This window comes from Varroa jacobsoni, unplaced genomic scaffold (assembly GCF_002532875.2).
Source record: "Varroa jacobsoni isolate VJ856 unplaced genomic scaffold, vjacob_1.0 scaffold_1196, whole genome shotgun sequence".
NCBI lineage: Eukaryota > Metazoa > Arthropoda > Arachnida > Mesostigmata > Varroidae > Varroa > Varroa jacobsoni.
Genome location: NW_019214098.1, coordinates 80,959 through 103,533, shown reverse-complemented (window position 1 = coordinate 103,533; position 22,575 = coordinate 80,959). Strand labels below are relative to the sequence as shown.

The 22,575-nt window shown below is 44.3% G+C and overlaps 1 protein-coding gene and 1 long non-coding RNA gene across 8 annotated transcripts in view; one reads left to right on the top strand and one right to left on the bottom strand.

Moving 5' to 3' along the window:
* The window catches only part of LOC111267519 (uncharacterized), a 265,929-nt gene that overhangs the window by 162,432 nt on the left and 80,922 nt on the right, over positions 1-22,575 (top strand). The gene's annotated exons all lie outside the window — the stretch shown is intronic.
* LOC111267520 (uncharacterized) overlaps positions 13,704-22,575 on the bottom strand; it is a 60,003-nt gene continuing 51,131 nt past the window's right edge. For all 5 annotated transcript variants that reach the window (XR_015313849.1, XR_015313846.1, XR_015313847.1 and 2 more), the window contains one exon: positions 13,704-22,574. This is a non-coding gene — a long non-coding RNA (uncharacterized LOC111267520). The remainder of the gene's footprint in view (position 22,575) is intronic.

Below are 22,575 nucleotides of genomic sequence, written 5' to 3'. Positions count from 1 at the left end.
TCATTTCCGCCTAATTTATGGGTGCATCAGCAGCGTACGTACTTGTAATTAACGTGTCAGCAGAGGTAACAGTAGTAGAAGCACGCTGGTCGATTTTCGTGACTTTTTTATCGACTTGCTGCTACAACATGACAGTTCAACCGTGACCCTGTTCGTCATCAATCTAGCAAGCAGTCCCTGGCAGAAAGCTTAATAATACATATATATGGTGGTTAGTTATTTCTGCGGCCACTGTTATTCATGCCGCCGTTACATATATATACATATATTACAGCGGCGTAGAGGGGCAAGACAGCGGTCACAGGACGGAACGCCGAACGCAATCTATTTGTTTGTCTTTCTACCGTTTTTCTCTCTGTCTTCCTGTTGGATTCGAGGTCATTGGCGCCCCACTGCAACCGTAAGGGCAGGTTTCCGCTAAGTAACGCTGTCTGCGGGCCAGCCTAGTGCCATCTATCCGCACCCTCTCTCCTCTGATTCTCCTTTACTGTTTGTCCTATCCAAGCTCATTCAGCGAGCCGTTTCAATGCCGGGCGATAGTGGACCGTAGCCGTAGTAGCCAGTAAAAACCGGTGCTAGACGTCTGCAGTGCTTTGCCTTGGTCGCCGGTTCGCTTAGCTCGAACTTCGGCTTGGAATAGCGGTTCTGCGGTTCGTAACCGAATACCCGAAGAGCTTATCGAAGGACTAATGCGCGCAGCCGTCGACAGCTTCGGCCCTAACCAGCCGAGCAATCGTCTTCCTTCTCCCTTGAGAACATGAATGCTGATTTGACGTATAGGGAATTACCTCACATCAATGGGCTGCTTTGCTACTGGCTCCTGATGGTTGCTACTTAGCTCACCAGCGCAATCGAGCGCTGGCAGTAGTTGGGCATTTTGACGGGTGGTCCATTGCAAGCGGTCCAAGTAAAGCTCCGAGTCCCCGTGGACCACAGTAACATTGGCAACAAGAGGAAACACTCGGGATGATGAAGGCAAAAACGGCCTCGCTTGGCAAGGTGCCACTAGAATACTAGCAAAACAACTTAATAGTATTGTACTGGTACTGAATAGCAGCATCACCAAGTATGCAACACTATTATGACAATATGATGACATGTCTCAGATGGCGTCTATAATGCCTAGCTCGGTAGTAACGTTACAGGAAATAACTATATTCGTATATGCAGATATAAGAATTATATCATTAATCCAGACGGCCGTTGGGAACGGCAATTACCGGTGTAGAGTTGCCGCTAATTGGGTGACAGCACGTACATATTGTAAGTAATAGTTTGGTGCATCCGCTTGACTTGCGCGATTATTGACAGATCGGACTGACTTTTTTTTGGAAGAGAGCACGTCTTAATAGTGGTACTACAAAAACTGTAGCGGGCCCGACCCTCAGCTCTACAACGACAATGAGAATAAAATGGCGAGTAAAAGTAAGTTATAGCCCACTTCGGTAGTGAGTTCTAGTGAATAGCAAGTAAGGAACAGCAGGATGAGAAATTCATTTGTCATTCATTAAATGTAAGAAGATGAATCCTACGATCCAGCTGTACCGTTGTATACGTGAACGGTAAGGAGGAATGTGTTTTGACATTTCCCTTTCCTCTCAGTACAGCGCGCACAGCGAGACTTGTTTGAGCTCTTGTTCTTTGTCTTTTTTTTCGATTTTTGAGACTCATCTATTCCTTTGAAATTATACGTCTTATACTGGAACAGCGTGCGCCTCTCTGACTGTATCTGACCAATCGTAGTTCTCACTAATGTCTGCAGCAATCCACCAGCCCGTCTGTCGTTGAGCCTTTCAAGCTTGGCGCCTGTACCTCGTTCATCCGTTTGTCGGCCGAGTTTGAGAACAAAACCTGGTAGCGAGGATAGCCTTCTTTTGTTCAAGCTCTGCCGCCTTGCGTGCTGGGCCTTAAGTCCGGCGGTAAACGACTCCTCTTTTCCGGATAAAATAGAAGATATCGGAATTCGAAACGCAATCTCCACACTTGATAGGACAGCGGCTGCTTGCCAGGACTGCACGGATTTTGCCACGGTTTGCGTGGGCTATGGAGACTTACATTCGCATACTTAACGATCAGCCCAACAACCAATTGGCGGCCGGGGAAATGACGAATCTGCAGAAGCTCACTGACCGGAGAGGAGGTTGGCGGAGTCACCGCCTGCCGCGCCGCGATACTCGACTAGGCCAGAGTCCCACTGCAGTCGGTCAAGGGTCACAGGTGCACCAATACGAGTACGCGGGGAAACGACTACTTTGAGCCGGTGCCAGCGGCCTGCCCGCCAGCAGGAACAGAATTTGCCAGGCGACGCACGTGCTCGCGACATAAAGCCGACTTTTTAGACCGTGGCGTCGGCACCTCGTCCGCGCACGCGACGAGCCCTTTTGTATTAACGTGCTTCTACAGCATTTGCTCCCTCAGTAGCTGCGCTTGTTGTAGCTTGCTGCTGTGTCTCGCGCTAATCCCGTCTCGCTGTTTTCCCTCTATGCGTCCGTCATTCGTGTCCTCTTGCCGTATTACATTATAGAGTACGACGATATTAGCAACTTCACCCTCCGTCCTCCAAAAAACAGCATACAAAAAAAGAGGCAAAGAACAATCTGGCAAAGACTGGTTGGCTGGCAATTACTAGAAGAAGACAAAATAAGATAGAAAAATTGAAATAAGCTCAGGAAGGCAAAAGTTAGGGGCTCTTCCTGTCTCCGTGCTTAACCACAAGCCAGTACAATTTTAAGGGGAGTGGCTGTGAAATAAAGAGCGGTTTGGGCGGGGTAAAGTCTTTTTGCCCACTGACGCAGTACAAAGCCAGCTGGCCAAAGAAAAAAGACCAAAAGGGCCTACAAGAAGATTAGTAAGTAGTACCCTGCATCAGAACAAGCGCCATAGTAATAGCAGAATTTGCGTTCCCCCAAATCCAATTTAAGGATAAAGGGCTGCAAAACGTAAATTCCAGCCAGTAGTTGGAAAACGCAGACGCCCAAGTGTCGAGACGACTAACGAATTCACGATTTGGCCTTGAAAACGTCAGAGGCCTACTATGCCAAGGGAAGATTATTTTTTAATAGATGTTTACTCAACGAAGGCAATAAAAAAGGTTACATCAAGTACGATAGTCAAAAGATAAACTGTTTACATTCGACGCAAGTCACAGTCGTTAAGAAGCCGCCTCAGCAGAACATAAATGATCGACGTTGGAATAGCTCGAACAACAATATATAGTGAAATAAATAATTTGACTCTGCCGCACTGGTTGGACACGCTATCGCAGATATCGACCGCAAAAGAACACAAATTTGGTTTTCCTCCTAAAGACAACCGTTTTCTACCCAATCCTGTTCCCTCCCTAAATGTCAAAAAGTGTTTTTTTCATCGGATAAGTCGAAATCTAGCTATATTGGATCTTGGACTTTCAGATTCCTGAGGAAGTCAGCCGCAATGGTTTTTCTACAGTGGATGACGAGAGCGGGAGATACCAACCAAAGCAGTGTTTGCTCTCTTCCTTTTGGCTAACTCCAGCAACGATGCAGCAGGGGGCTTTAGAGGTATAAGTCAATTTTGTGCAGATGAGCCACCATATGAGAAGCCAATACCTTATAGACGACAGGACGAGAGCGACGCCTTGCTGTATGAGTATACTCGCTAGCTTGGCCACTCAGATCGGTTTTGCACGCCAGCCTGCCTGTTTGTCCGTACTGTCAATGCTTCTTAGCTTAGAAATATGGGTCGGCAGAAAAAAGGCGCTCCCTCCACCAACAGTACGGCAGAAAATTTGGTGTATCCTATATTTCTTTTGCTTTCTCTTCTCGTAGGGCTGCTTTGCTGTGTAACTGACTTTCTCAACCTGGCTCTCGGCCAACAGTTGTTGACGAACTACTCGGTTTGGTCTTGGGGGCTAGACATTTTTAGGGGCAACAACCAAAGACGGGGAGAAGGGGAGGTCGTTTAGAGGCCGTTTGGTGGCTGATGACTGCTAGTACGTAGCTAACCGCCACCACTGCCGCAAGGAGAGTCTCTATAAGGTTCGTGTAGTTTGGAAAGGGAGCCTGCTAGGCCAATGGGAAAGGCAGAAGAAGAACGACGACGGAAATGACTGGAGGAGCCCGGAGCTATGGAGTAATTACTGCACGCAGTCGAGCGAGGGCGAACCACCGTGGACTAGTCGAATCTAGCTTCCTGACCACTATCGCCTTTGCCGCCCCCACCGGCTACCACTAACATAGCTAGTGCATCCACTTAACTTCACTCTACCTTATGCCTTTGCGACTGGTTAATGTCTGGGCAGATATTCGTCGTAATCGCCGTGACCAGCGCGATGCGCGTCACCGCATCACGAATTCCAGATGACGCCATTTTTCTTCTTCCTTCTACCCTTATTCCTTTACAATGCAAGCTGCAACTCATGTCGTTTCCATCCTGACTATCTCTGACAACCGCATACGGTCCTGTCCTTTTTCTTCGGTTATTGCCTTTTTCTCAACTAAAAAGACTGCGAAGACGTACGATGGCGGCTAAGCCAGAGGCTGAGCAAAATAGAGTGCAACCGCCTTAACAGCAGCGCCGGCAACATTTCAGCCCATTCTGATGCTATCGGTATATACAAGGTCGACCCTCCTCACATGATCTTAAGTCTTTCCTATCTTTGTCGAGGCAGTCGATGTCTGTTGACGAGGCATTACTACGAATCTGTATCCGCACCCCCCCCCCCCCCCCCTCCCTGGTTCAACATTAGTGAACGGAAGAGCCCCATAACTTGCAACCGTTCGTTTACCGCTACATATATACGTTACGTTATAGTAGCTCGGTGCGCAGTTGATCCCTGGAGTGCAATGTGAGAGGACCAAGCTAACTTTGGCTTGCCTTGGCGTTGCTTCAGGCTCGGGTGGCCTGAGGCTGAGCATTCGTTCGATGGGACTGGTGATGCGTATACTACCGCCCACATCGGCACCGAGACTTGTTCTGACGAGGCAAGCGCATTGTGTTGTTTCTTCCCTATCCTTTCTGTTTGAAGACATCGACGAACAAAAAAAGAAAAGGAATTCCACAAGACAAAGAGGAAAAGGAGAAGGTCAACGCGAACAACTGGAATAGAGCTATCACTATCTGCCTGCAACGTGCATCGTCTACAGAGCAGTGAGTCCGCCTAAAAACCGGTAGGCGTTAAGGTGAAGGGTCGGAAGAAATGGCTGTTATGTTGCTCGTACATGTAGCTAGTCGGGGGTAACGTAGACCGCCATGGTAGCATTAAAGGAAGAGAAAGGACCGCTGCATTGGACCTAGTTGCCACCGCTCTTTCTCATTGGTCGGCCGGCTGACTGGTTGTTGCCGCTACTTTGCCCTTTGCATTCGCTGTCTTTGTGATACCGTCTCAGGGCATTGTTTCTCGGCGGCAGAAGCAGTAACAGCAACGGCGGCCTTTGTCTGCCGACCCTAACTGACTAGCAGCAAGGACTGGACGTACTTATTTTACTGGTCGTAAATCCGGTAGCAGCGTGCGCGGCATGCAAACGATTTCCGATGAAGTGTCGGTGGGTTAGTTGGGCGAGTGGCTAGGCTTCCCACGTTAGCTCAGTGGCCAAACTGCCGAAAGCGCTGCTAGCGATAGCAGGAACGACAACTTTAGTGGCGACTGTAGGCAACTGCCTGTCTGGTCTTCTCTTGGCAGGTGGAAGCGGCCACAGACTTGCTTGTGGATGAGGGACACAACACTAACTTGTGCTCGAAACGGCCTCTGTGTGGACGGAACGGCAAACAATTTCGTTGCCGCCTGCCCTTGTCCTGCCAAAGCTTCGCTTCGGCTTTGTAGGTTCCCTTAGTCCTTGCTTCTCATCCCCATCCTGCCGGTAGAACCACAGTTTTCCGCTCTGCTACGTCAAGCCCTGCATCAAGCCGTACCGAATTTCTATGTCCGTACGACCACCGCTTATTTCGTCGACACTCACATAACCTCATGAACAGAAATAAAATGAATACTACCAAGTGTATGCCGACTTCGTTTACCACCCCTTCTTTGACACAGAATTCAGCTTGCTTGCTCTTGTCGCCTCTGAAGATGTCTCTGCCCCCATTGGCCTGCATAGCGAAATCAACAGCCAGTATTCAGATCGTCATTGACCAGCTGGTTGATGCTATTACTACCTGTGCTTACTCCAAGCTTCTTCGTAGTTTTGTCATTTTCTCTTTGCTTTACTTCTACACCCCCAGTGGCCATGCAACAACGCTAGCGAGCGAACACGCTTAAACCAGACTGATGTTGATCGCAACGTTTTACCACTTCTGAACACTGCCATTTCCGCCACTGCGGCCGCTAAGAGCAGCAGCTGAAATAACGCTATTTCTCGTTTCATACTTGGCGGTGTATGGCGTATATGTACCTGCATATCCAAAATGGCACCTGTGTGCATGTATATTCGATTTTCTGCGTGCATGCATGCGCTCGTGTATGCAGTTCGAGGAAGGCGAATAGAATACTGATCTCGGCTCAGAGAAGGTGATTGGTGAAAAATGGGGAAGCACGTTGTTTGGCCGGCGTGAACGGTTGCTAGCCGGATTGACTAACTAGACTAAACGAAAGAAGGTAGAATGGTATATGGTTGGCTGGCGGGTTCCCACGGCTTTCCTTTCAACTCGCTCACTTGCTAGACTCGAGACTGTAGACGGACGAAAGGCGGCTAGCTGGAGATTGCCGGCAACGACCAAAACAGACAGCAAAATGTGGAAAGCAGAATGGCGCTAAATTTTCAATAGCCGCCCATTAACTTCCTTCGCGCAGACGTATACTTACATACTCACAAAGGCGCGGAGAGTATTCTAGCTGTGCCTTTGAGGCAGGGACGCTGGTAGCAGCGGCAGCTGCACCCAACGACGCCGTAGTATCAGGACATCGCTGGCAGCGGCTCTCTCCAGCTACCCGCCGCATACGCTACTACTTTGGCATACGTAACCTGTAACGTCTTTGGCAAGATTTACCTGCCTATATAGCCCATTCATATCCGAACGGCAAAAGACTGCGGCAGAGACGAAAGCAATGACGTCCACGGTGAAACAGGCATCGAGCGGAAATAGATTGCACCCTATCCAGATAAGGACCTGAACCAGTGCCAGGCGCTAGCAGTACGCCTGTCCGCTCTTGCATGAACAGCCAAGCTTATACTGCTGCTGTCAACTTTTTATGCGACGGCTTTTGCTGCCTGGTATTTGAGGCACTGCAAGTGGGTACGGACGCGCACGTGAGTACAGCCGTACTGTACCATGCGCACTATTGCGTCCACGTTGCTTCGACGGTGTGTGATTATATCCGCGTTTTGTGTTTCCGTTCACCTGTATCGTTGCCGATTCAGGTAACAGTATGAACGCGGCAGAAGCTAGAGAAAAATAGATTATGCTGAAGGACGATGACTTCATGTATGAGCATATTGCTGGTTCTTGGCAATGCTCGCCATCTGCAACGCAAGCTCAATAACTTGGATACATAATCGTACTGGTGGTAACGGTGTATTGGGCGATAACCTTCCTATCACGAAAGCCATCGCCTCAAACCGTTGCGTACTGTGGTCGCAATACATATACGTAGATACCTCAGGACGTAAACACAGGCAAACGAACGTAAAGAATAACAGTGGGTTTAGTCGAACACGAGACATTTTCAACGAGCTCTAACCGATTGTCCGGTGACAACTCTCAATGGGCTAACGACACAATTTCTGCAAAGTTCGTGTTACGCTAGATGCACAATGCCGCAATCAAGGTTGTCTGTAGAAAAAGCGTGCCTCCGATTTGTGTAATATGTGTCCTTTCAGTTTACTATCTACCAGCTGGCTATCAGACGTCAACTGTAGCCAGTGTACCGTGACAACGTCATGGCGCGTTTACGGAGTTAATCAGCCAGTTTAGCGCAAAGCAAAGCAAACGCATGAAAAAAACAGGAAAACAATTGTATTCCGAGTTTTTCAACTGCCGTATCATTTTGTAGTAATATCAGTCGTGGTTCGTGCCCAAATGACCAGAATTTTTAAGTATGCAGCTTATCGGCTATGGCATGTCCATCCGATCTTGCAACGAAAGAGACAACATGAAGCAACCTAAATCGCAGGTGTTTAGCTGAGCTTTAAGTGCGAATGTGTGCTTTATAGATGCATCAATATAGCAATGACGAATTGATCCGTTTTAGTTCATTTGTCCTTCCGTCAAAAGCAATGCCAGCAAAGTTACGAAGGGGTTTGCAAAAAAACGCCAGGTTTTCGTTCCAGAGAGAGGTTGATTTATATAGGTACCAAGTAGTTGTATATATACACACTAGTGCGATGGGTGCGTTGAAATTGGGGAAAATTTTGGCGGATTGTTTGTCATAACGAGCATACGTTCATGTGCTACCCTAAGCACTACACAAGAACATGGCTATTCTAGATCACAACAGCAGCGGCGGCGATTCTTATGCGCAAGACAAATACTATAACTAAAAACTTATTTTTTTGCTTGAAATCAGTTGCCAGACGGCTTTAAAAAATCCAAGCAAAATTTATGCAGTAGACAGGAATATCCTTAATGTGTTTGAAGTTTTAAATGTTCAAAGATTCATCACAGTAGATCATGGAACTTTTTTATACAGCAAGATTTTTGCATTTGAAAGTTCGTGACTTCTCTAAGTTCTCAGATTTTTGGAACCTTTGGCTTCCTGTCAGCCCAAAATAGAATTCTGTTAGATCTCTTTGTACGTAATGTATTTAAGGGACATCTTAACAAATTCGTAGCCGCCGATATTGTTCGACGCACGGTGACTATTAAAAAGTACTTCGCGGATTAAGGAAGGAATATTTTGAAAATTACTAGTAAATGATTCAGTTCCCGAATTAACGATGTAATTATGATGGTGGTGGCTGTAACGGATAAACATTATCGTTAGGAATGTCATTTTTAGCATACACAAACGATCTCATAAAATTATCTGTAATATATATATATATATATATATATATATATATATGAAACGGATCATTTTAGCCTCACTTAGACTTGGTGAAGTGACGTACACAAACGAGAACGGCGGTGAGTTCCTAGGGCGACGGACCCCAATTGTCATCCGGGTGACGCGCGGATGTTCCCTTAGCACGCCACCCAGTCGTTGGCTAGCAGATGAAGTAACTCCGTTGCCTTCGTTGGCGCTTCTGTGATCATACTTGCGCGTACTTTTGGCGTCGCTGATGTCATCATACTTTTCAAAAAAGATGTATGAAGGTAATTTGCATCTTTACACGAAAATGAAATCGGTACAATCTATTGATTTCCTATCTTCCATTGGTAAAACATTGGTGGGTCAGAAATGACAAGAGGGGATTTCGTTTACACCGTTTTGTCCTCCGCGTCTACTGATTTTTTTCGACAGCAATGTCTCCTCGTTTACTTTCTTTATTCTTTGATAATGACTGCCCATCACCTTGCATCTATTATTCATCAGCCTAACCCCTTTGCACCTGTACTCGACACAGATCGATAGACTGCGGGTGGAAAAAAGAAAAATTGGGAGGAAGAAAAGAAAAACAACGAAATCGTAGCGGCATTATGCAGACGTAGATTTACTCTGCTGCCAGGTTTTTCCCATCCCAAATGGGCAATATAAAATCGTCTTCATATCTCTCTTTCACTACCGTTCTCCTCTTTACTTCTACGGCCACCAAAATCTACGCCGGGTCCATCTGTGAGTGATATAGATAAATAAGATCATAAACACGTATCATAGAGTAGACTTAAGGTTTTAGCTGCTAGTAATGTCTTGCGCTGTATTCAAGATCGCGGGGTAGGAAATTCTAAAACTCTAGGAGGGTCTGGAGATCATTCTCTAGGGAGCAGGAATACACCACACGCGCCCCGCGTGAGGAAGTTCAGAGCCGTTGTTTAGCCTCTGCCATAGCTAGCTGCGGTAGCATAGATGTGATGCGATATAATCGACTGAGTGGGAATTGCATTAAAGCATTTGAGATATGCGCTCTCCTCAGCGGCTTTCCAACCCGGAGCGAGTGCAGCCCCCCTCCCCCCCTGTAAACCCGCTGCGAGTTAACCCTCACGTAGTACTGAATACGAGCGCTATGGACGGCCTCTCTTCGCTATCAAAGTCTCTAGCTTGACGCCCGAATCAATAACCAAACACACACTGAAACATAGACACTACACATAACGAACCAGTAATCTCTCTCTATCGTCCATCCTCTAAATAACGCGAAATTCAATGAACTTGAAGAAACAATCCTCACCGATGCCTAACAACTGGTTCTGTAGAAGTAATACAAGTATATAAGGCGAACGACCTCTGTATCTATCCGGATCGAGCAACTCTGTGCCGTCTTGCTACACGGCTGCTCTGGCTATAATTACTCCTCCATTTGTGATGAGCATTTCGGAGAGGGGCGAGCTTGCATGAGCGAATGTAGTCGTTCAAATATTCTTCCAATCGGGTCCTTTCCGCAGAAACTTCTATCAGACATGCGCGTGCTACACTCAAGAGCCCACGCCGATGCAGTGTCCCGATTGCACTCCAGCTTTCTATTACTACATCATGCTAACGTGCAATGCTAGTGTGCAGATAACGCCGCCGTCGAAATCCACCCTCGACTGCTATTCTGCAGCATCTCGAAATCCCCGCGTTGGCATCAACTGCGCAACGATGCCATGTGAAAACATCACAACACTACCAGATTCAATGATAGAGCTGTTCTTCATTACAGATGTTGTGACTACTTGATCAGCCGTTTGCTATTCAGTTTCACTCTCGTCTTCTCCTTCTTAAATAGCGATTGCAGAAATAGCAGCAGTATCATCACCGCCCTATCCCTAGAGTCCTCCAACTTCTGTGATCACTACTAGCATAACGCAGTAGTGCTATAGTTTTCTGATAGAACTCCATTTGCAGTGACTGATGTCTGTAAGACCTCTACGTTCTGCTAGAGATTTTCATAGCCGTTTTTGCTATGTGGCTAATGCGTACCTAGTTAGGATTTTAAGGTATCTTCTTTATTATATTTTCGTTTTTCAGGTAAGTTGATGTCCATGCGTGTGTGTAGATGTGCGAGTACTTTGTAGGAGTCGACGGATGAGCCGTATTCGTTGTTCTCCTAGTGGGTATGTATTTCAGTCTTCGTTGTTGTCGTGTCTTCGATGTCCGCTTCGTAAGTAGCCGGTGACAGAAGTTCGGACGGATACAGAGTTTCAGACGTCGCAGCATCGGTTGTAAGAACGGCGCTAGCCGACAGGTCTGTTAACCGCTGCTTTTTGCCTGCTTTTTTCCACAAATCGGATTTCGCATTTGGCGCCTCGCCACATCCGGTAACATGAACTTCAATTTCCGGCCATCCGTTTTAGCTTCGGATACCACTACTGCTGCTACTACCAATAGGACTCGTACAGCTGACGTGGTAAAAAGCAGCAGTAGGATGTATATAATCTTCTCAAAGGAACGGTTACAGGACCCTGACCCAGTCACATACGTTTGCTGCGCCACAAGTCTGAACCGTGATGGTGGTCAATTGGTCATTCGTTGGTCTAAAAGTTGGCACAGGCAAATCCCAAGGCTGCCAATGTTTTCTCTATGAGTGACGCCAATTAAACGGAAAACCTCGTTTCTTCCTTACTCTAGAACAACGTACAAGCCAGAGGTGACAGCCACATAGGAACGAGTAAAGTGTAAAGATTTCTGGTTATCCTGAAATGCGCTGATACTGCTAGCAAGCTTTTTTTCTCTATATACTGACAATGTTTCGCATATGTGCATATATATTCAACGATAGCCACACATTTGTATGCACGGTGATGGGAGAAAACACTTGGGTACTTGAAAATCTGCTTATTATGTACATATGAAATGATCTGTTACGCATATGACTTAGTAGAAAGTCTGGACATTGCGTACCAGATATAAGATAAACCTAAGTATCTATTATCATAATGCCATGTAATTTACAATACATATGATAAGGGGCAGCGGCGCGCATTTGATTAAGCTATTTCGGTAGATCCAAGGATAGCTCTTACTTGCAGCGTTAATTGCAGTTGTAATAATTAGACTTGTTTAAATGTGACAACTTCTAATGTAGGAGAAAGCTATGCGATCACTTGCAGTAGGATGCGCAAAACACTTTCTGATCACGTATCACTTCCTGAAGCCCCTGGAGAGCTTGCGTCTAGTCATGTAACAACAAAAAAAGTATAGCGGGAGTGATGTTAGAGGCTGGAGGCGATGATCGGTTCATCTCATGGGCTCTGGTTAGTTTTGAGGAGTCTCTCCTACTCACAACGCTCTGCATAAGAGAAGCGCATTTAAAAATGTGTATGTTGGCCTTAGCAGTTGATTTTTTTATGTAAACTTTGTCAAGAAGGTTGTTTTTATTTGGCAAATTTTTCGTCCCCGCACGACATCTCTGCAGCTCGCTAGACTTTGAATCGTGTTCTGCACGTTAAATGACAGATATCACAACCGGCGCTTGTTCCATTCTAATTCTAACATCAGCTCAAAGCTAGTGGGCGTTACGAATCTGTTTGCTCCTCCGAATCCATGAATACTTTGTCTCGAAGCATCCAGGAAATGTTATCTCAATATAAAATCAGTACGATGTGACAAATACGTACTATTGTGCGCGCGACTACAGATTTATCGCACATACTAGGTAAAGCCCACAATAAAGGCACTTTTTCAAAGGACTTGCCTATAGATGAATGCCTCCAGGGATTCGAGGAAGTGTGTCCAGACTGCCAAGTTCCGGAGACTCGCCTCGAAGTTATGATGTGGCTACAGCAGCCACGGCAACAGCAAGCCATCAACTTCAATGGCTACGGCAGGGCGTCGTTTGGCCATGCCATATAGATATATATAGCCTGCCCTCATCGTAGGCACGTTGGCTTCTGCAAGCGTGTTAAAGCAAACAGCGATCTAGTAATAGGCAACAACATCAGGTCTTCATCAGTCCATAGGCTTACAGCGGCTCCCGCAGGGTTTCCAAGGATGTGTTCATTCAATGCTCGGTTGCTGCGTCAATGGCCGACAATTCCCACAGAAAACGGTTGGATGACAGGATCGCATCTTTTCGTATCGATTATGAGGATATCCTAAGGGAAGTCTGCGGCCAGCAAAGCGCCGAACCGTCCAAACGACCGACCCACACCTAGTCGGCGTTTTTATATGAAGTACCAACGACAAGGCGCAGGTTATATGGCACAGAAGGCATCGGTGGGGCACGTTCGACGCCGACCGGGCAGAGAAAGGAAAAAGGGCGGTGAGTGAAAGGGGACGAAAACGACAATTGTGTCATCTTTGTATGCTCCTTGTGCCAGGACGAAAATAACATTCCTCTTGCTACCCCTTTCTTTGGAAGATGCGAGCCTAGCGACGAGATTCCACTCGGAAGACCAGTCAGATTGCCTCTTTCTCGGATCACTCTAAACGCTGCAGCAATTTCGCTTTGTGCGATCCTCAGATTCGCAATAAGGTGACACGCAAAGAAGTGATCTCAAAATTACGAAATGTTTACGATATAACAGCATTTCCTTCTCGTCCTGCTACTGCTGGAGCTGTTCTTCAGCAACTAGATACAATCCTTGACATTCAGTTCTGTACGTATTTTTCGTCTGTGTTTACTTCTGCGCACTTGGTTTACCCCATCTATGTATCCCCTTAAGATGTATTTGTTACTGTCCTAACGGAACTTTTTTTTGCAAGAAAAAGATTTCTTTTTTTTTTCACCATTTCAAACGTAAAAATCAACCGACTATAATCAGCACCGTTACTAATGATGTCATCACACGGTACCCCATTGTCGGATTGTAGATGTTACCACCTCGGTTAGGGAAACAACAAGAGTACATATACACACGACCAAATGGAAGGCCAGTTAACTCTGAAGGTAGGTGAATTGTAGGCGCGTGTATTGGTCTGGACATTCTGTGTTAACTTAGCGAAATTAACAATACCGGTCGATAATTGTCATAATAAAAATAATAATGATGTGTATTTCGTCCTAACAGATATACCTTACGATTGTGATTTAGAGAAGACTCAATGAGGTTATTTTGGTTACTATTGCTTAGTGTTGACTTTTACAAGAGGAGACTAATTTTTCGTTAGCTCGTACAACCCATAGCATGGGGTTTTTTAACCATTCCCGTGAACGACCTTAGCCGTCGAAACGCGATCAGGACCGTTCCAGGAAACACGTATTGCAGTCTATGTTGATTAAAAGAGACCTTTGTACTTAAATTTGATTAACACGCTACTGCCTCGGTACACGACTACAGTCGTCTAGTCAGTATCTAATCCTCGGTATTAACTATATGTAATTTCCTTATTATAAACGCCCTCATGTGCCTCATACACAGCGCCTTTAGACTGTCGGCGCATAGCGAGCCTGAAGAAAGCCTTAAATGTCATTACACCGATGTGAGTTGGTTTATCACTAATAGCAACACTTCCAAGATTTTTTAATGTCGTCAAATATTCCGTATGAAACGCTAAAGATATTGATTGTGCTTTATTACGTGGTCAGATAATTCACACAACTATCTTTCAATTATTAACTTAGTAAAGTTTTGTTACTATCAGCTGTTGACATCCCATTCATACGCGTGTAAAAGTGACACTTATATTAATAGCCAACAACCTCAATACACTTATGTTTGGAATACGCAAACCTAAATAATCAGCTGTGTTTTTTTTAAAAACCAAGGCCGTCAGTACCAGAAATAGTCCAACGTGCGGTGAATGAGTGCCTGCCTTCCTAGCCAAGGCACGTTCGCTTTTTCATCGTGCTCTTCATGCACGGTTAAGTGACCTTTTTGAGTTAATTAGTTTACACCGCTATGTAATGTGCTGCACAAGTACGATCCCAAGCCTGCTGTCCTGGTTCGCCGTCCACAGTCTACCATTTGCTTAAAGGACTTGAAATCAAAGAATCCCCAATAAACCAATCCTGTCTTTTGACTTTTAACAATAGTTCGTCATATAAAGGAGGGGAAAAGGAGAAATCTTTAAAAATTTCGAAAAAGAAGCAAAGGTATCATTGGCCTTACCCAATCGAATGAGAGCCGACACAGAGGCAGCTACAAATACTTAGCATCCGTCTACCAAGATCGTTAGCCAAGCAAAACTTTCCCGTTCAGCTTTTATTGGATGAATCGGCGACGTTTAAGATAAGTGACATTGTCGTTTCTGCCAAGGAAAACTACTGAACGAAGATCAAGGCAAAGGGTGATATCTCTATTCTAGCAAACCGTCCGTCTGGTACCGGCTGCGAATGTGTAGCTTCTTCACCTTTGTTAGACGGTGCCTTCCCCCAGTCGGCTCAGAGGCTGGTCCACATCCCGGATCGTCCCTTTGCCTTCAGGAGTGTGGGGTACGGACGAGTTGACAGGGAGCAGGGAGTTCTCGCCGGGTCCACGTTCCAAATCAACGGGCTAGTCAAGAAGTGGGATTCAGGAGAAGGGGACAGCTGGCTTGGGGAAAGGTCTGCGACTATAGGAAGTCTAGACAACCGAACAGCAATTGCTTGAGTTCCTGCTAATAAAGCCACTTCCAGCTTCTCTAATTAAAACTAATGTCGCTTTTACTACGTTGGTGCGCGTTCAAGTCGAAGTCTTACTACTAAGTGTCCCGGTCAGCCGTAGCTGGCCATTGCAACAGGCCAACAGGCTGTAGCAATAAATACCTTTCGAATGGTGATAGAAGAGCTAAAGCAAATTGTCGATGAACTGTACAACGATTCAAACTTCCTTAATGTTCTTGAGTTTATTAAATCGTGATCAGTGTTAACAGTTGTACATAATAAGTAGAGAGCTTCGGCAAAAAAAATACTGTATATTATGAAAGAGCATCACTTATGTGTCACATAACTATAAAAACACACATAAAAAGCGATGCACTGTCTTCCATTGTCCAGTTATAACAGGCCACTTCTCAGCTAAAGTTATCTACAAATCACTGTAATTATTACTAGCAGTAATAGGAAAATTGATTGTGCAGTTTTTACAAACGAAACTTAATTACTCAATTAATTTGTTTCTTTTGGTCCACTTAATCGGCAAGTTAATTTGACTGCGCCTTTGGTTCTGATTGAATGTTAATAGACATATCTGATAAGTGCCTTTCCAGTGAAAAAAAAGGTGGTCATGAATATAGTAATACCTTTTTTGTATGTGAATGTATATATATATATATATATATATATATTTGTATATATATGTAATGCCTCGGTATCAGCGTGTTACTCCATGCGACTTTCGTTTCATGCTTAGCATTAAGTGGTCGATCGTAGTACCTCATGGCAATTTCCTGATGTGGGGCGCCTGCAAGTAGTTGGTTACTGAAGACCCTTTGCATGCGATGGTGAGCGTTTATGAGCCCGCGGGTGCGTTATGCACTATTTATGACAGCATAAAGTGGCTCTAATCGAAACGGCGTTTTTTGCGCTTCTCATTACGTCGTCCACGAACGAGAAAAAAGCTCGCGTGAGCTGTGTTCCAAAGGGGAACGATAGTATTCATATATTATAGGTAATTAAGCACCTATATATATAACTGGATTAACGAATACCCACTCATCAGTGGTTTGATATGTATGAGTTGACCCAAATATGATGAGGGGGATTCTGATTACAGTACTTGTCGTTAATGCAATAAAAGAAATTGGTGTTCCCTTATACAACCTTATTAGTTATTAGCGTAAGGCACAAAAAAATGCCCAAAAGCAAGCACGAATGACTTTCAAAAAGATGTGATTCAGGTCTACTGACTATTGATTCAATAGTGAAGAAGCAAACTTGAGTATTTCCCTAAATTCCACTCATTTCTTCAGAATCGTTCCTAGGCATCCTTTAAGAAGCTTAGAACTTTAATGTCGCGAACTCCCAAATATCTGATAGTCCTCAAAGACGGCTATACTTACTTCCTTTAAACCTATAACCAGCATGAGTGCGTTATAAATTTCTTTAACAAGGAGTAACAGTCCTAAACTACAGGGAAGGGATAGCCTGATAGAGACATCGAAATTGCACCCACATTATTTTTTAGCAATAATAGAGTATTTTAGTCCTAAAAACTTACCTCAGATTAGTCTTAAAAGCAAGCTCCTTACGACTATTAATATAGAAGCGTTGTCAATGAAATAGAATAACTATGGGGCATACTTTTAAACGACTGTAAATTGATTTCTGTATTATTTTCCATTTCAAGCTGTGCATTATTAGGTAGTGCCACCATGTAAATGTGACCTGTGAATCATTTTAGAGGCAACATATAGCAGAGATTATACCTTTACACGCCGGATTATTCTTATTATACGTATAACTTATTCTTCGTGCAAGAAGTCTATTTATAAAATGGTCCGAAAAACGACTAATAAGGCAGGTTTTATTTTGTTTCGAGGTACGCTTAGTTTTTTAATATCTTTTGCTGAAAAACAAAAGTCAGTGACCTGTTTAGCACGTGTATACTTGATAATAGCTATCTGAGTCCGTGATGACTGCACGGGGTTTTCCTTCTTGTATCAGCGTACCCTCTGGAGGCCTAGTGCACCATTTTTCCGCGCGTAGGAACAGACAGATTCACGCACACACATATTTGCTTTTCTGCATGTGTAGGTGCACGTGTATGAAAAAGCAACGACCAATTTTTTTTTACTGGTTACTCTGAGAAAATGACATAGCTTTTTTATTCTTGCCTTTTTTATTCTCTTGATAAAAAGCCTATCATGGAAAGTTACGGGCCGATGAACCAATTGACTTACATTTTGGACGTAGAAGCAGATAACTCAACCACGATTCACACATAGTATGTCGGAATGCTAAGGTACATGATGATACCCAACTGAATATCGAACATCTTCGCTTAAGTATTATCTATTAGCGAGATATAAACAATATGCTGAGGAAATTTATATATATATATATATATATATATATTCATTTTTTCTGGGTTTTTCTGGGTCTGGGTTTTTCTCTTCCCATGGTTTATTTTACTTTGAGTTTCAATTATAACGGGGACCCGGGTCAATGCACACATATATTAATCTCCGGGATGTTTTGAAGTTGACGCACGGCGTTGGTCTGCGCCATTTTAGCTTAGACAATGATAGGGCAATGAATATGCACAGGGAATGGAAGGTTTTTGCGTGCTTTCCATCCTTCTAGACCTTCTCCGTCCGAAGGCAGGTCCGCACCTCTCATCAGAAAGACTTGGATGAGTAACCAACCAAGTAAATCGTTTATAAAAATGTAAGATTTGATTATTTTGTACCACAGTAAGCCCAATGAGCCTGGGTGAGTTTTCTCTGTTTTGTGATTGAACGATCCCTTTGTAGTTAGCATAGTGCATAATTACTCTATTCATGTTTAAACGAACATATAATTATGTCTTGCTTTTGAGTGACTATTTCAAGGTCCGCTGTAATCAGTAAATAGACGATTTCCCTATAATTTAAGCCGATGCCCATCAAAATCCTCTGGTTTCAACTCGATTGAAAATGTGTTCGAACGATTAGTCTCGTGTCACACATAGTCACCCCTCAATCGGTATTTAGTTGTTCGTTTACTTCGTTGCTTCTATGCCTTTAACGTTTCTAGACGTGCGTTGCGTTGGCTTGTATTCTAAGGAACTTGTGCTTGCTGTACCAAATTTTATTTTTGTTCTTGGAGAAACAGTCGTCGTACGATCGAAACAGTCCTTTACACTAAGTCATAGAACTATGCTTAAAGCTAGGAAAGAAAGTAACAGAAAAGGCCAATAACTCTATACGTAAATATCATCTATTGTCAACTGATATAATAACAAGCTAAGCTCAGATCACTATTATGGTTATACAGTTGTGACAAGTTCTTGGCCGTTGCTACAGCTGCCAATTAGTACAGTCCTATATAGTCACGAGATTTTAAGGCTACAACTTAATCTTAATGACGTTGTACATCACCGTATATTATGTACGATAATGTACAGGCCTTCTTCCCTGTTTTCTGTTACTCCTGTGCCCTTTCACTTTAACCAGCATCTGACCGTCGACCCACTTGGTCGTCGTTTTTTTTTGCGATCTCAAACAATTCTTTTTGTTTGTGATGTGGGTAAACTTTTGTCGAGTGGTGTCGTTAAGTCGACATCCGCAGTGTACTGTACGATCACATGTTTGCTTACACTTTCTTCGATGGAGGCCTTTAACGGTAATTCTTCGCCAGCCCCCTTCGCTTCTTCCCGTTTTCTCTAGAAGGAGACCGGATAAAACTTACTGAGCATGTTATTTCTTCTTTTCACGCCCTTTCGTCGCATTCTTTCCCAATATTTTATCCGTTTGTTCTCCGGTTCTTTTCCTCGATGCGACCTTGTACGTTGTATTCACTCGCTTTCTTTTTCCGTTTCTTCCTCCTTCCATCTTTCTGCCCCCATATTTTTGCTCTGTCGAAGTCTCAACACTTTTCTATTTTCCCCTTATTTCCCCGACGACCTTTCTTTTTCACACTGTGGCTGTTGTTATCTCAACCTGGTTTTGAATTCCCGTCTAGACGTTTGCTATTTCTTCACCATCCGTTTTCAGATATATTACCAAGCTTCTCTGCCACTCTGCCGCTTTCACGTCTCAAAGCCCTTTCCACCTGTTTCTCCGTTTAGACCAACGATCCGTAGACGTTCCCCATTTTTGCAGCGATGTGACCACTCCTTTGGCACTCTCCAGTGCTAACTTGCCTTCTTTGCTCCCTGTCTTTCCCTTTTTCTATGTAGATATATAGATATCTCTCGCCCTAGCGCCGCTTCTCTGCGCCATTAAGCTTCACAGATCAGTACGAATTTTTCAACTCGTGGGCCTCGCGCGTAGGAACTATCAATTCTAGATTGATCATTGACATTGCGAAAAGTGACGGACAGAAAAACGGTAGAGGTTGCTGTGGAGAAATAACCGTAGAAGGTTTAGTGCTGCCGAAATCACAATAGGACACCGGAAGCGGCAAGCGGAAAGGGGCGAGAATAACAGCAATAATAATAATAACAAAATCAGCAATGATACCAATAAGGCATATTGGGACGCCTGCTGATGGCTGTGACTTTTATAGAGAGACAGAAGAAATAAAAGGGACGGTCGCCGCTGCCGCAGTTGCAATCATGACGGCACTGGGATGGCGTTACCATTACTAGTGCTAGTACCAGAGATGGTAGCAGTGGCGACGCGACGCGCAGAGGACGATATCGACACATCGATTGATTGAATGAATGCGTTTCTTTTTCTCTCTCCCCCCGCTTTTTCCCTAAGCTCCGTTCTCCTGATCCTCGTGCTATCGTTAGTACTGCTGCTGTTCCTATCATCTTTACTACTGCTGTATCGGCTGTTCCTTACGTACGGTATTTTTCCTTCACGGCCCGATCGTGCTTGGCTCGAGCATTAGCGCTTCCTCCGATGCTCTAAACTACACACTCTCGTACTGACAAGCGGTATTAACAGTAGGCGGTGGTATGCAAGAATAGGACTACGTTTTAGGAAGAGTAAGCGTTGGCAGGACATCGTGGCTAGTCGAGGGAGGGGCGCGTGACACCCATGTTTTGCTATTGCTCACAGTAGCTGTGGCTGGAAGCCAACTTTTGTTTATGCCTCTTAGACGACATCGAAAAAAGATCTTTTCCAATAAAGAAAAAAGCGGAATTCTCATAGCTTTGCCGATCATCCTTCGGCTAATTTTCTTCCATTTTGACTCTGCTCAGCTGCTCACCATAGAACGTTCGAACTACTCCTCGCCTTTGTATCTCGTTTACGTTCCCGAAGGTCCTATAATGCAGTGTTTTTTTATTGCTACCGTGCGTTAGGTATGACGCGATGAGACGGTAGTACGGCGCCGACTATTACACAAACCAGAACCGCTGAGTACAATTATGAAAAGGTGATAGCAGGAAAGAAACGCTCTATTGAAAAGCTTCCTTATTGAAAGCTTCTATGGGCTATGAGCTGCCTCTAGGTCAATTAAGCGTGTACAGTTTATTAATATGATAGATTTTTATTCTACGCTAGTGGATTTATCTCCACAAATAGAGTAACAAGCATTTAAACGGAACAAAATCCACTAACAAGGCGCGCAGAGATCAATAAAATTCAGCCAGCGGTACTGTGATCACTTCCACTTCGATGAAAGATACGCTTATCTACAATTCAGTTCTATAATTCATAGCTACAATTCGTTTGAGCGTACAAAGAAGCAACATCTTGAAGTTGAAGCTGCCATAGTATTGGTTGTTTTCAAGTTGTAAATTGACTTTCCGCTGGGAAGCTTGTAAGGTATTTCACAGATTCGGTCGTAAATGGTTGAGGGGTATGACGTAAAAGATTTGGATTGAAGCTTTTCAAGGCTTCGCTGCTAAGAATATTTTAAGCATTATTTTCGAAATGCCGTATTCACCGACAACATTCACTGTCGTGGCCTTTTCTAGCGGGCTGGATCTGTAAACGTGCGACATAGAGAGAGTAGGGTTCGATACCCTTTCCTAATCATACTGTTCCTTATATATGTTCATGTTAGTATTCAAATTTATAGCTATAGATTGTAGCTATAAGCATGGCTCGTCTTAGTTCGTCTGGTAGCGGCTACGCTACAGACATGACGCAGCTCAAACACAGAAACACTGTCAGATAGACAAAGACCGCTGTTATTTCCTCATACACAACTGACAGTTTAATGTTCGATTTCTTTTGGCTAATATATGTATATGCACTAAGGACAATTTTTGGACTCTACGAAACAGAGTCTCGTTCATATACACTTAAACCACTTGAATGATTGAGTTGTACTTTCAGTTCTTAACCTATATAAGCCAAACATATCTTCTGTTATGAGATAGATAACGCCCCTTTTGGCAAAAAGCGGGCAACAATAGTAGGTCTTATATATATATATTTATATTCAATGCATACATTTATGAGGCGCATCGTAGCGGATGGGTCACTTTAAAATCGTCGGCAAACTACCAGTAAAATAATATTGGAAAACTTAGTAACGTTACACTGGGGTAACCTAATCAAAGATAAATTTGAGATAGAAAGCCATGGAGCTCATATTTGGGAGTTATAGAATTGACCAACATGTCTGCTAGCATTTTTGGATCTGTTGTTAGACTTCCTAACTTAAGCCCAATAGCAGTTTAATGCGGATTAGTTCAGTCTCCGTGAGCGCAGGCAAGCCATAAAAGTATTCATCAGCAGCTTGTTGTCTTCTGTTGGTGCACCATTTGAGTCGCTCTGTTGCTTAGTTCCTTGCTGAATCGAGAGCGTCTGCCGTCCCGACGCCATGTTCCAGTCAAGCTCCGATTTTCGTGCTATCATCTCGTTTTTCTTGGAAGAGTCATTTACTGATGGGTTCATTGAAACGCGGTTCCTGCCTATATGTGTGTGTGTGTTCGTGTGTTGGGATGCCATTTCCGTCTTGCGGTTCTGTTATGGCTTTATTTTCGACGCGAGATGGCGCCACCAATGCCGCTCCTGCCGACATGCTTACTCGCTGGTCATTCGCTCGCTTTATCTCCAAAAATAGGAGAGTTCATTTTGAACCCCAATCCGTTCGAACGCGAAAGCTGAAATAACACTGC